The sequence below is a fragment of the Macrotis lagotis genome, chromosome 1 (assembly GCF_037893015.1).
Source record: "Macrotis lagotis isolate mMagLag1 chromosome 1, bilby.v1.9.chrom.fasta, whole genome shotgun sequence".
NCBI classification, from domain to species: domain Eukaryota; kingdom Metazoa; phylum Chordata; class Mammalia; order Peramelemorphia; family Peramelidae; genus Macrotis; species Macrotis lagotis.
The window spans coordinates 254,048,742-254,063,104 of record NC_133658.1 but is presented as its reverse complement, the minus strand read 5'-3'; the positions used below and the strand labels follow the sequence as shown (position 1 = coordinate 254,063,104).

The 14,363-nt window shown below is 39.2% G+C and overlaps 1 pseudogene; it reads left to right on the top strand.

The window, feature by feature from the left end:
* The first annotated feature begins 2,479 nt into the window (after positions 1 to 2,479).
* The window catches only part of LOC141504852 (smoothelin-like protein 2), a 99,881-nt pseudogene continuing 87,997 nt past the window's right edge, over positions 2,480 to 14,363 (top strand).

Genomic DNA, 14,363 nt, shown 5'->3' with positions numbered 1-14,363 from the left:
CCAAAACACAAAGACAGCTTTGATAATTATCAGGAGAGGCTGCCCGCCTTGATGGATAATCTGCCGTGGCTTCTTCCTATGGGCTCCATTCTGTCATCTCTTACATGGGTCCTTTTCCTGTTTCCTGGCAAACCTTGAAGACTGTACAATTGACGATGTGTGTGTGTGGGGGGGGTGGTCTCAGCCCCTTCCTCTTGCAGCTTGCCTGGCAATTACACAGCTGCAGAGATTAGAAAGAATCTTTAAAAAAATTATACATATACGTTTAATGACCCTTCTGCTTTACTATTGACATGTGTGCCAATTGTTATTTAAAAAGCTGGGTTTCCATGGGGCTGAATCATCTCAGTAGGGAAGGAAGAGGAGCTAGCAAAGCTGTAAGCACAGTGATTACACTCAGAGAATTGACTGGGGAGAAGAACATGTTGGGGCTGTTCCCCATCAAAAGCAGCGGCTGCTGCCTAGAATGCTTTCTCCTCTCCAAGAAATCTAATTTACCAAAAGGCAGGACAGCAGGGGAGCTATGGAGCTTGAATGTGTCCTGGTGGTACTTCCTAACTGCTCTGTACTCTTGTTAATTAACGTTCTGAATTTGCATCTTATATGGGTCCAACTTGATTACCACAGTGTTGCCGAATAGGAGCCAACCTCCTTAGCTCAAAATATGAGCACAATATCTCACTTTCCCATAATACTTTAAGGTTTATGACCAATCAGTAAGCATTTTTTTAAGCCTCAAAGCACAATAGAAGTATTACCTATTACTACTGTGATTGTTGTCATTATTAAGGCACCTCCTAGGTGGCTAGAGGCTTCCATTGTCCTAGAGGCTGGAGATCCAAATTCAAAACTGAAATGCTCCCTGACCTAAGAAAATCTTATATTTTATCAGGGAAGACTAAAAGACTATATACCTCTGTATAAATTCCTAGAAATTATACTCAAGACAGCTAGCCAGACAGACAAATTATTACTATGGAAGGGACTAGGACTGAGCCCCATCTTGTATTTTATCTGCTTCATCATTTGGCATAAGCAAAAGCTGAATCTAGTACCGACTGTGTAATAATGAACCTCTCCCTACTTAGACTAGGTTGGTCCTTGGACACATACCCATTCTGTCTTTATAATGTATTCAAAGACCCTCTAATTTGGTATAATTTACCAAGGTCTGTGATCTAATGACCACAAGAAGAACTTTAAGAATCCACAGAGTAATCTCTTCATGCCACCATGAGACATTAGCATGTTTTGTATATGGGTATGCCCTCTTTAGATGGCAACCATATGGTACAATGGATACAGCACTGGTCCTTGAGTCAAGAAGGCCTGAATTCAAATTTGACTCAGATTCTTACTAATTATGCAACCCTGGCCAAGTCATTTAACCTCTCTCTGCCTCAGTTTCCTCAACTGTAAAGTAGAGAATAGTAGTACTTATCTCCTAGGGTTGTTATAAGGATCAGATGAGGTATTTGAACAATTGTAAAGATCCTAGTACAATTCCTGGAAAAGAGATGTTTAATAATACTTAAAAGTCCTTCCCTTCCCTCCCCTCCCCTCCTCTCCCCTCCCCTTCCCTTCTCTTCCCAAATTCAGATGAAAACTCTAAGCCCCATAGACTTCAAGATGAGTTAGGAGTTAGGAGTTAGGAGGGTGTATACCCTAAGCATGTGAAGACTTCTCTTGCTGGAATGGGAAGATGAGATCAGTTTGTTCCCACAGCCACAAAGGCAGCTGAAGCAAGCACTGTGTGGAGCACTTGGAGCTTAGTCAGATATGGAAGAGGCCAAGGTCATCCATTGCACCCCAGGCCATTTCCAGTTGTCTTGACTTTTATTTTGCCACTGGGCTTCCAAGACTCTGAAGCTGAGGACTTTGTGCAACCCTGCTTCACTTAAATGCAATTCTGGGCCTTGAATAGTCAAAATACAGCTCAGACAAATTATTTGCTTTTAGAGAAAAGATTCCATTTACACCTTGGTCCCTAAGCAACTTCTTTACACAAAACCCCAAAATAAGTCTGAAAAGTATAACTGACTGAATTGGATCTGATCACTGCAAACAAAGACTGTGTCTTTTTTTTTTAATTTTATTTATTTAAGGCAATGGTGTTAAGTGACTCAACTAAGGTCACATAGCTAGGCAATTATTAAGTATCTAAGGCTGGATTTGAACTCAGGTCCTCCTGACCCCAGGGCCAATGCTCTATCTACTGCATTGCCTGGCTGCCCCCAAGACTGAATCTTTTAGCAATGAAACAGAGCTGAACCAAGAAGGACTGTCGAAGAGGAGACACTAGTCTTTTCCTACCTACTGCCTGGAGGTAACAAAGCTCATACATAAAGCTGCGAGGGAATCAAAGAAGAGAGGCTTCCACCTATTCTAGGTTAAGGGGCGCTGCCCTGCCCAAAGGAACACCAAAGTCCACTAGTTGAAAAGAGTACTGTAACATTCAAGTTAATGAGAGATGTACCACATGGTTGAACCATTAGACAAAGATGAAGGACTGCAGCCATCTATCAAAGAACTAATTCAGGGAACCCAGTGTAACAAACCATCAAGCAGAGACACCCCAAGAAAGAGGCCAGTGGCAAAACAATCTAATCAGACTGACAGGGCAACAACCAGTAGCAAAGTAACTTGCTTGGTCCAGTCTAGAAGTAGCCAGCATCCAACTGATCTGTAGTGAAACAGCCATCCTAATACAACCTAGAAGCAGCCAGGCTTGATGACAGCAACCTAGTGACTTTATTGAGTCAACTTAACTGCTGACTGACCTGTCCACCCAGGACACCATGCCTTATTTGGCACATGTCCAGCTGATTTGATTATCCAGTAGAGATGCCACACCCTACTATAAGCCAACCCAGCTGAGCAAGAGGGTGAACCCTCTATCACTGATCTCAAGATCCACAACAAACTTTTCAAGTAATTTCCAGAGAAAGATAGTATATTGAGGTCCCATAGATCCAGAGATGTCAATTGCTATGGTCACATGGACAAATCACTAACATTGTACTGTATGCCCATTCTCCCTCCTCCACTCACTTTGGGGGTAAATGCTCTGTAAACTATTATTCCTGCTATGTCATTTGAGTCAAGATCTTCACTAAAGAACTGGATCTAGTGGCTGAGTGCTAAGAGAAAGCACACCAGTGGTCTCATGAGTTATAGATTAGGATAATAGCAACCCAAAGGATTATTCCTATGACTGAAAGTAGCAACTGCCACACTTGTGAGGGAACCCAGTCTACCTCATCCAGTATGGATTGGGAGAGCAAGCATAGATGGCATGTGCAATGAAAAAAAAGTAACTACTTACCCTTTCCTCTATAAAAATCCTTCCCTCATAACAAACCTAAGTCAGGAATCCTGACTAACTCCATTTTCCAGATGAGAAAACCATTTTGAGCCTCAGTTTTCTCATCTGGAAAATGCCCAAGGTGACACTATAAGGATGTTGCAGAGCTAGGAATAAAATACAGGGTCTGGATTTTTGAGTGCCCCTCTCAAAATCTGCACATTTAGAGGCAAACCCTTATTTAAAGCTAGCTAGCTCTCTGTGACTAATTGAAGGCTTCTTTGCTTAGAATTATTTATTTCAAAAACACAGCCATTATGAAATAATATGAGTAGTTACTATGATACAAATGTTCAGAGCTTATATTTGCAGACTGCAAAGCCCTCATTTTTCCACAATAAAGATGGAACATTCAAAACAGGATAAGATGCCTCCAATATTAGTGTTTTACTTTTTATGGGCAAAACCCCCAGCACTGTTCCTCCTTTTCTTCTTTGTAATTCAGAGCATTTGGCTGTGTTGTAGTCTCACCAAAATTCCTCTTTAGATCCCTACTCCACAGCCTATCCTTGCCCACACACTGTCCTCATTCTCCTCAAGCATTTGTTCCAACTATTTCTCCAGTCTAGAACAACTTTCTCTACCTCCCACCACCATTGCCCATATTACCAATGAGACATGAATGGGTTGTAAAATATATAATAGTATTGGGGAAATGAAGCAATTCATAGAGGGTTCAAATTCTACCTCTGACATATAGAATCATAGGTCTACAATTCCCTTGCTTTACAGATGAGGAAACTGAGTACCAGAATCTTACCTAAGGTTCTACAAATAATGAGTAGCAGATAAGAGATTTTTAATGCAGGTCCTTCCCAGAGTCATTGCTGTTTCTTCTAAACCCTCCTGCCTCCTTGCAGCTGTGGTTCTATGAGAAAAGTCACTTAACCTCTAACTCCCCCAGGTAGTTTTTGGAAACTCTAGGTAACAGACTAGCTGTAGATATGAATTTGTAGAGGGACTTACCACACTGGAACTATGCCCTACCAATAAAACCACAGGTCTGTACCAAAATAGAAATGACTATCAGTTCATAATCCATCTTGTAAAGTCCTATTCAAATTCTACCTTCTTCAGAAGCCTTTTTCGAATTCTACTTCCAAATTATGCCTCATTGCTCTCACCTAGATTTAGAAAGTTTTAGACCTAGAAGGAGCTTTTTAGAGATCTTCTAATATAATGTTCTCATTTTACAGGTAATAAATAAGCAATTTAGGGCCCATGGACTCTCTCTACTACTCACTCCCAAATCTCTCTCATAGATATTCTGAGATCCACCTTTTGGTATTTCAATTTGATGTTTCAATCATTAAGAGAAAAGAAATGCATGTGAATCGTCTCTCTCCTAAGAGTCTGGAGAGGTTAAACTGGATAGCACTTGTAAAATAGTAATTAATGATAGTCCTTCTGAAGCTGAAGCTTAAATACTTTGGTCATATATTGAAAGTCAGGACTCATTAGAAGAGAACTAGATGTTGGGAAATATTGAAGGTAAAACAAGAAGGGGGACAGAAGAGGAGATGGACAGATAGTATCATGGAGGTAACAGATATTAGCTTAGCCAAACTTTGGGAGATATTGGAAGACAGAAGGGCTGGTGTGCTGTATATGGTCCCTAGGGTATGTAAAGTAGAGCACAATTGAATGACTTAACAACTCCTGAAGCAGTAAGAATCATCTTATATAGTGGAGCCTTTTATTTGTTCTATGTTGAAAGGAATGAGAATTCTATATCTAAATTTGAGTTCTGGCTTGGTCACTGATCTTGAATAAATCATTTCCCCTCAGAGGACCTCAGTTTGAATGAAGGGGTTATGGTTAAAGGAAGGGTCCTTCCAGCCCAACATTCTGTAATTCTAGTTTGCCCTCTAATTATATTATTTGGGACAGTTGTCTCTCTAACAAAAGTCACTAAGAAATACATGTACAGGCTTCAAATTATAGTACAAAACAGCAATCATCAAAAACTTCTGGTTGAAAAAGAAAGGCAGCTCAAAGGAACAGTCTATACAAGAGGAAGTCAAAAACAAAAGAGCTCAATAACCCAGTGTTTGATAAAGTGGAAAACAAAAACTACCTATTTAAAAAACTCCTTATTTGATTTAAAAAAAACTTCTAGGAAAACTGAAAACTGGTCTGGCAGAAATTTGTCTTGAATCAACACCTTATACCACAGTCCACAAATCATTCTAAATGGGTATGCATCTTTAATGTTAAGGATCATATTATATTTTTAAAAAGAGATAAGAAATAGATAATATCCTCTCACAGCATGGATAGGAGATGCATTCTTAACCCAAACAAGAGATGTAAAGAATTACAAAAGATAACTTTGATTGTTTGAAACTGAAAAGCTTCTGCCTTAACAAAATTAATACATGAACCTGGGAGAAGAAGAGAAGTGGTTAAATGTGAGGGACCAGGGAATGAAGGTCTGGGAATCTGCTGCTGAGCACCTTGGTCTAGCTACAGAGTCAGGCACAAGAACGACTGAGCCTACCTGGGACAACTGATACAACATGTGGAGGCAACAATCCTGAGTAGGGGTTAAAGCAGTGATCCAGTCACAGCTCAGGCCACAGCCCCTGCCCAGCACCTTGCTTCACCAATCACATAGTTCTCACTGTCTGGTCTGGATCAAAAGCAATGGTTTAATTTGGATGTAAAGAGAGTCTCACTTATTTGTCTTGGAGAATGGGCATCAGGTGATGGCAGGTCCAGGGCACTGGTCCCCAGATGTCCCTGAGCCCTTTGAGCCCCACCTCCAAGTATGTCTCTCTGTATGCTCCACAAGCAGATTAGAACTAGCATCACCAAGGGCCCAGAGAGGGTGTCTTGGAAATCATATCTTTAACCCTGGCCTGCTCTGGTGTCTCTGGCCAGCTAAGGGCATAACACAAGCCCCAGCAAGTGACAACATCTGGTCAACCAGACAAGAGCCTCAGGGTCAGTCAGGTCCTCTTCAGTAACCAGTTTTGTCAACAATGAAAGCTTTCTGCAGAAGATGCCTCCCATATCTCCATGCCCACCTCTTCCCACCTCATCCACTTGTCAGTCATCAGCAGAAGGAGCAGCTTAGAGATCCAGACCTCTGGAGCTCAGGTCTGCAAAGTGCTCTTCAGAAACAGGAATAAGATTCTGGCAAAGGCAGAAGGGAGTCACAGGCCAAGCTCAAAGGCTCACAGACTTCTGGTGTAGCCAGTGTAAGCATCATTAAGCAGATTCTTTTGGAATGGAGTCACTCCAAGACCATCAGGTATCAGCACTTGGACCTCAAAAACTTCTCCAGCTGGAGGGTGGCATGGACTTATTCTCTTCATTCACTCCTTCTTTCCAGAAACTATTGACTATAATGTCTAGGACCTCAGTCAGTGGAATAACTTCATAATAGCCTTCACTATGGCCAAGAACCAGTGTGAGTGCCTCTGCGAGATGGACATGATGATGAAGAGATGTAGACCCCATGGATATTTTTATGATGGTACAGCCTCTGTACCACCACCTTCACTACTTGCCTTGGAGGTGATAATGATAAAGTGCTACTTAACAGGAACAGGAGAAGAGAGGAGGAAGACAATGGTGCTAGGAGATCATCCCCTTCCCCCCCAATAGGGTTCAGAGTGGCTCATTGGCTTCCCAAGGTACATTGAGTATGAAGGGCCTTTACTGAGTTACTGATGAGACCCAGGACCCGAGACCAGCCCATCTAGCCCTCTCCCCTAAGTATTAGAGATGCAACTGGTTTGTCCTCCTTGGGGAATCACAGAACTGTGGACTCAGTTACCCTTTGAGGACAGCTGATCTCTTTTCAGAGAGCTTGCTGTAGCTATTTATAAGGTAATGTGACCACTTGTATATAAAACATGCTAACCAGGCCCAACAAAAAATACTATTTGTTATATGGGACAGCTCTCTGGGAAAGAAAAGAAGAATACTTAGGATAACTATGGTTATGTAAGAAATAAAAAATTAATAAAAACATTTAAATTTTTAAACTTAGTCTCAGTGACTTGACGACACAAATTAAGGCTCCTACCTCTCTCCTATGACCTCTATGAATAGCTTAGAGCAGACACGCACACTAAACAGCTAATCCTGCCTGAAGCAGTAAATTAGTTGTCATTATTTATATTTCCCTTGGAAGTTTTAAATCTGTATGAGCTGTTTTGAAAAACACAAAAATTTGCTTGTCCTCTGTGGTTTAGGGGTTTTTTTTGTTTGTTTTGTTTTTAGCAGCAATAACTTGGAACCTTGAAGGAGGAGATAATGTTATTACCAATTTAAAAAATTATTTTCCATAGAAAACTAAAACATCACTTGGAGAAAAAGAAAACTCTCTTTCCAAAATGCCTTTACTCACATAGTACAAATTTGGGCCACTTTGCACTGCCTTCATCCCGATGACCAGTAGAGGCCGCTGTCAACAGAAACCTTAACCCAGAGTAAGGCTCTAAAACTGAACCAGCCATTCAAGTCCCATCATTTTAAAATGGAAGAAGCACCAGATGTGGGTTTGAATAAATGTTCTGGCACTGATCCTGCGAAATCCTTTTCCAGCTAAACTATGCCACTCATTTCCTAATCTGTAGCATAATGAGGGTGGGCTAAATGATCTCAAAAGTGTCTTTACAATTCTAAAACCCTATCATTTTGTCTTCCCTACGCAGGGGGTCCTGGCAAAGGTGGGCTTGAGCTAGTTCCAATCATCTCTTGAAAGTCAATTGTTAAATTTTCAGTGTGAACATTTAAATCAGCAAATATCACAACTCAGGGCTTGGCTTACTTTTTTGTTGACTGCCTAGACTTTAAAAAGTAGGGGGAGAAAATAATAATGCAGATCAAACTTTAAATGTATCTTTCTTCTTTTTTTCCCTAGAGAGCCAGTTGTTAAACATTAATCAGCACAACTCTAGGCATATAAAATCTAGCAGAATGATTATAACTTTTAGGCAGGGTTGTATATGAGAAGGAATGAAAGATTTGGATTCAGAGAACCTGGTTAAAATCCTATATTTGATGCTTACTACCTGTGTGATCCTGGATAACATACTTAATTAACCTCCTTAGTTTCCACATCTATACAATAGAAGGCTGGATCAGATAATTTTTGGGGGGGTCTTTGCAACTTTAGAACCTATGATTATAAATAACTTCCCCTCTTTAGTACCTCATCCATAAAATGATAAGGCTGGTACATAATCCTATGACCTCTTACCTTCAATTTCCTCATCTATAAAATAAGAGACATGGACTGGATGGGTTTCATGGTCCCTTTCAGCTGTAAATCTATGGTCCTATCATTTTCTCACTACAGAGGACATACTTAAAATAATCCAGAAACATAGTTTTCCAAATCACTGTTGAATGAAGGTAAGTTTCCTATGTCAGACAATTCTTTCCCCAAGTATTTAATCATAAAGCCATTTTAGAAGTATACTAGTTTTATTTGGGCACAATATGAACCTGGCTAAATTTTCACTTCATTTGTTTCTAATAGGTTGAGCAAGTAGTCCAAAATAAAAAGCATGAAATTTCCAAATCCCACCTTCATTCTCTTCTTTTATTCCAAACTGAAATCTGCTGGGCATGGAGTTAAGTTCATGATTCTGAATCCTATTTTCATTATGCTTCTTCCTAATGCATCATTCCAGCCTATAAACTTGGGCTTGCCCCAAGGTGGTTTTTTAAAAATTCAGTTTTGAATCAAGTCTGGAAGAGATGTTACCAAACAGAAATAGAATTTTTCCATGGTTGGCAGCCAGATGCAGTGGCTAATTTATTCAAAGCAATGACCTTAACTAGTAAAGTCTCTGGGATGACAAAAACTCTATCCTCTATCTCTTCAAATTCTACCTATCCTTTAAAGCATAGGTTCTATCCCACTTCCTCTATGAAGCCTTCTCTTATTTCAACCTTCACCATTCTTTCCTTCAGTAAGGCCTATACCCTTAAGACAGACATAAACATGACCTCCTTATTGGCCTCTCTGCTTCCATTTTCTCCCCTCTAGAATCCATCCTCCACATAGTTCCAAACTGGTATTCCCAGATGCATGGTTTTGGGAAAAGAAGCTTCAATGATTCCATTATTGTCTCTAAGATAATATATATATACATAATACATATAAACTCCTGGATAAGATATATATATATATATATATATATATATATATATATATACATACATACATACATACATATACATACGTTTTATTTATAATATATAAGGGTATCTAAAGCCCATCATGTCAGTTGCATCTTTTCCAGACTGCTATCACATTATTCCCTCTCATACACTCTTATGTTCCCATCAAATCAATGTACTTACTAATCCCTGCATATAGTATTTCATCTCCTGGCTTCCTAATTTGCCCCATTCCTGGAAGATTCTGCCTCCTCCCCTCCACATCATGAAACCCTCACATCCCTTTTGAGCTTGATTTAGGAAGCATCCACATGAAGGAGGTAATTTCTAATTTCTCAGTTGCAATTGTCCCCTCTCCCAAAATGATTTTTTACATACTTTGTACATATTTCCTATTTTGCATACAATGTTGTATTCTCCTGAGTAGAAACTAAACACCTTGACAACAAGGACTGTTTTCATTGCTGCCTTTGAATAAGCAGAGCTCAACATGGGGCTTTTTGCAGATCTCTGTTTCTATCTGAATGTTCCCTTCCACTGACAGTGATCACCATCCTTCCATCTAATCCCACCCATAAGTTCCCCAAAAGGGGAATTACCTTGGTTCTACCTTGCTTTCTCTTGATATCATATGGATATCTAGAGAATTCAAGGTGTCCATCTTTCTAGTCTCACTCACATTCCATGACCTGCCTATCTTTTTTCCTGGTCATATGGACATTTGATAACATATTTTACACTTCTAGGCGATTCATTATTATAATGCTTGATAATCTACTCCCTCTCCCTTCCACCATGTTCCTCTCCACTGACTTCTCAATGATTCTCATCTTTAATTCTTCAGGGTTTTCAATGCTCTATGATTCATACAGGCAATATAACTGGGAGGATATCCATCTGAGGAAGGCAAACTCTTGTTTGAAGAAAAAAGAACTTCAAAAGAACTTTATAATTTCTCAAAGACAATTCAGGCTGTTCACCTTGCTATAATTCTTGATAATGAACTCAGACTTTATACCAACATTTGTTTCTGTCAGAATATCTGAGCTAAAGACACAGGCAATTGATAAGGTTTCCTCAACTCAACTAAAAGACAGACTAGTTGCTTCACTTCAAGTCTGAGTCTATTTTCCATTTGAAGATCCTATCCAAGATAGATAGATAATAGAAATGAAAATATATATATATATATATATATATATATATGTAGAAAGATACAGAAAGCTATAGATATAGATATATATGTATAAATTATATAGAGAGCTATTTAAACACAGGCATACACATATATGTGTATATATTTATAAGTGTATAGTCTTATATTTTATTTATCTGGTGCTTGCCATGTCCAGTGTACCTATCTGACACAGTGGTTAGAGTGCCAAACCTGAAGTCAAGAAAGAGGTTCAAAAATGGCCTCAGAAACTTATAAGCCATGTGATTTTGGGAGTCTGTTTCTGTTTCAGTTTCCTCATCTGTAAAATGGGAATAATAAGAATACCTACCTCACAGGACTTATGTGAGAATCAAATGAAATAACACATGCTAAGAACTTTTCAAACCTTAGAGCAATTTAGAAATGCATGCTGAGGTTATTGCCTCTTTACAGAGATAATCTGTGAGCCATCCTTGCATTCACCTTCAACTTCCTTTTGTTTTCTGGAGTCTTTCAAGTCAAGGATGTCAAGAGTAATATGATTCCTATCCTCCAACAGTTTTTCCCTTGGCTAATCACAGCCTAGGTCTGCCCTCCTGATTGATGAATCCCTTGACTGAGTAGCCCCACCTGTACTTGCTTCATTCTCAATCAACACTCCCTGGAGTGGTCCATTTCCTCAGCTGCCTTACCTCTGCACAGCTATCCAATCCACCCTCTCCCACACAGACACAATCTTTCAGCTCCTCTTTAAGTATTGTCTTTCCCTATTAAAATGTAAGTTCCTTTGAGCAGAAGACTCTTTTTTTTGTATTTGTATTTCCAGAGTTTAATTCCATGCCTATTATGGAATTATAATTCTATATGAACAACTAGATGCACAATGGGTAGACTCTGGTCCTGAAGTCAGGAGGACCTGAGTTCAAATTTGGTCTCAAATACTTGACATTTACTAGGTGTGTGACCTTGGGCAAGTCACTTAACCCTGATTGCCTAGTATCCAGGGCCATCATCAATCTTACCTATCCATATCTGACCATTAGTCCCAGATGGCTCTGAAGGAGAAAGTGAGACTGATGACTTAGAACAGCACCCCTCTCTCAAATCCAATTCACTTGCTTGTCATGACATCATCTCCCTGATGTCATGATCTTCAAAAATGAAGGATGACCATCATCATCATCATCTTATAGCATAAACTTAATAAATGCTTTATCTCACGAGGTACCTATCTGTCTCTCTGTCTCAAACAACTTCTCAAACAATACTCCACTGATTAGTCTGGATTTGGAAAGATAAGCAACATGTGCTGCAGGGACAACACTGGAAGTCCTTCTGGCAGAATAGACCTGTTCATACCCTGCTGGAGTAGCCTTTAATGGCTTGGGGTCAATGCTGTGCCAGTATGAGGCATTGGAGGAGCACTTTGTGGAGGATCTTATAAAGAGCAAGGCCCTTATTAAATGCTTGTTTAATCAATTTGAATTGAATTAAGAGATTCTTGCTTACTGATAGCTAACCAAAGGATCATAATCACCACTGACCTTTATGTAGCACTTTTAAATTCAGAAAGCATTTTACATACATTATGTCATTTGAGCCTACAGTTATTGACATTATTTGAGAAGAGTGGGGCTCGAGGCAATCTGAGTTAAGTGACTTTCCCAGGGTGAGAAAACTACTAAGTCTCAAGTGTCTTGAGGCCAAATTTGGACTCAAGTCCTCCTGAGTCCAGGGCCTATTGATTATAAGAAAATTGAGATTTAGAGAAGTTAAGCAATTTGCCCATGGTCATACAACTATCAGAAACAAAATTTAATCTTTTCTGTCTCCAAGTCTAGCATCCAATAGCCTATATACCAGGTCATAATAGTTCTCTCAGAAGAGTTCCCCCCATCCAACTCTCTGGAGATGGGGAATGTCATCCAAAGAGACAATTCCAAATGTTTCCTACATGAGTCCACCCACAGCAGTTGCTTAATTGCTTCTGCCTTAGTTTCAGATGTTCTACTGCTACATCATTGTTATTTATTTGACTCCATTTCCTTCTCTCCTCCTCCTCCTCCTTTCCTTCCCTATATTCCCCTACAGTTCCCTTCCTAGTCTGATTTTCATCCCTGGACTAATGCGTGAGTTTTAAATTGGAATGAACAAGTGACATTCCTATTCATTATTTAATCTGCTTTCAGATTTGAATGAACACTTCCTGGGATAATTACCACATTGCTCCAAATTCATTTCTCGAAAGCCATCACAGACAGCATACACTGGAGGTAACAATCCAATTCAATATTTATGAAGTGACATTTTCACATGAATATGGAGCTTTAGCAATTATCAGGAAAAGTTGTCTCTAAAAGCCTTGTCCAATGAATACAAATATTGTTTATTTATTTTCGCCATTTCAACTGAGAAGCAAAAGATAGTATTCTATGTACTATCATCCTACAGAGGTCTAACTTTTCCAGTATTCTTGGAGTGGGGATCATAAACCCTGAAAGGAGGGCTGGGGAGATAACTGAGGAGGAAATCTATCCCATTCACTAAAAGAGCTTTTTTGAGGGGTACAAAAAAAGATAATTACTTCTCTCCATAAGGTACACCATTGCATCTGAAGGATAGAGTCTTCCAGTCCAGAAGCATGGTGATTTGACCAGTCATGGAAGGAGCAGATCTTCACTTTCTCAAACATTCCTCTGGGTGGGATGATATAAACTCCTTCAGCCAGTTATAAGTCTGGGGAGTACATAGGAAGAGTCTACCAACAAAAGCTGTCCAGACATACATGGGACTTCACACCTAAAGTCATTAGCTTGCCCCTCATGAGACATCTTCAGGGGTTACTTACCAAAGATACAGCAGAGAAAATTTATATGTCAGGTATACCTAGGATTGGCTGAGTTCTCTTACTAGTCTTAAGATTCTATGATTCTATGATTTGTCCCAGAATCATAGATTTAGTGTTTGACTTAGGAAATCATATAGCAATCTTAGAAATTATTCAATTGTATCCCTTCATTTTATAGAGAAGAAAACAGGTCCAGTAAGGTAAGGTGATTTGTTATGGGTTAAGTAGCTAGTAAATATCTATATTTTCCTGAAGCTGAATCTAGCAATGTGGCCACTGTACAATCTAAAATTTGTCAACAAAAGGGCACGATCTAGTGTGATGGAAAGAACATTGAACTGGGAGCTTGAAGACCTACGTTTGAGCCCTAGTTCTCTTTTGAGTTGTGGAATAATACAACATGCATTTTTGAAGCATCTGCTGTGTACTCTACAATACTCTTTGTTAGATATGGGTGATAAAAAGAAAAAGCAGTAAGGTATTTACATTCTTCTGGAGATATTATGTCATCTAAGCAGATAAGCATGTAAATGATAATTTGGGGAGGAAAGAAGGAGTGCTAAAAACCAAGAGGATGGGGAGTCATTTCATTTTTTTCTAAATCTCATTTTCTTCATTTGAAAAGAGGGTATAAAATTGGCACTACCTGTGTTAGGATTGCTATTAGGAATTTACTTTTATAAACCTTTAAGTGTTGCAGAAAAGAGTTATTATTATGATTATTATTATAACATTGCACAAAATGGATACTTAATAATTATTTAATACATAAATGAAAGAAAAGGTTAAAACATTGCCTTTCAGATATAAATGTGTAGAGCAATCCTGCTGTGAATACCTTCCCAACCCTC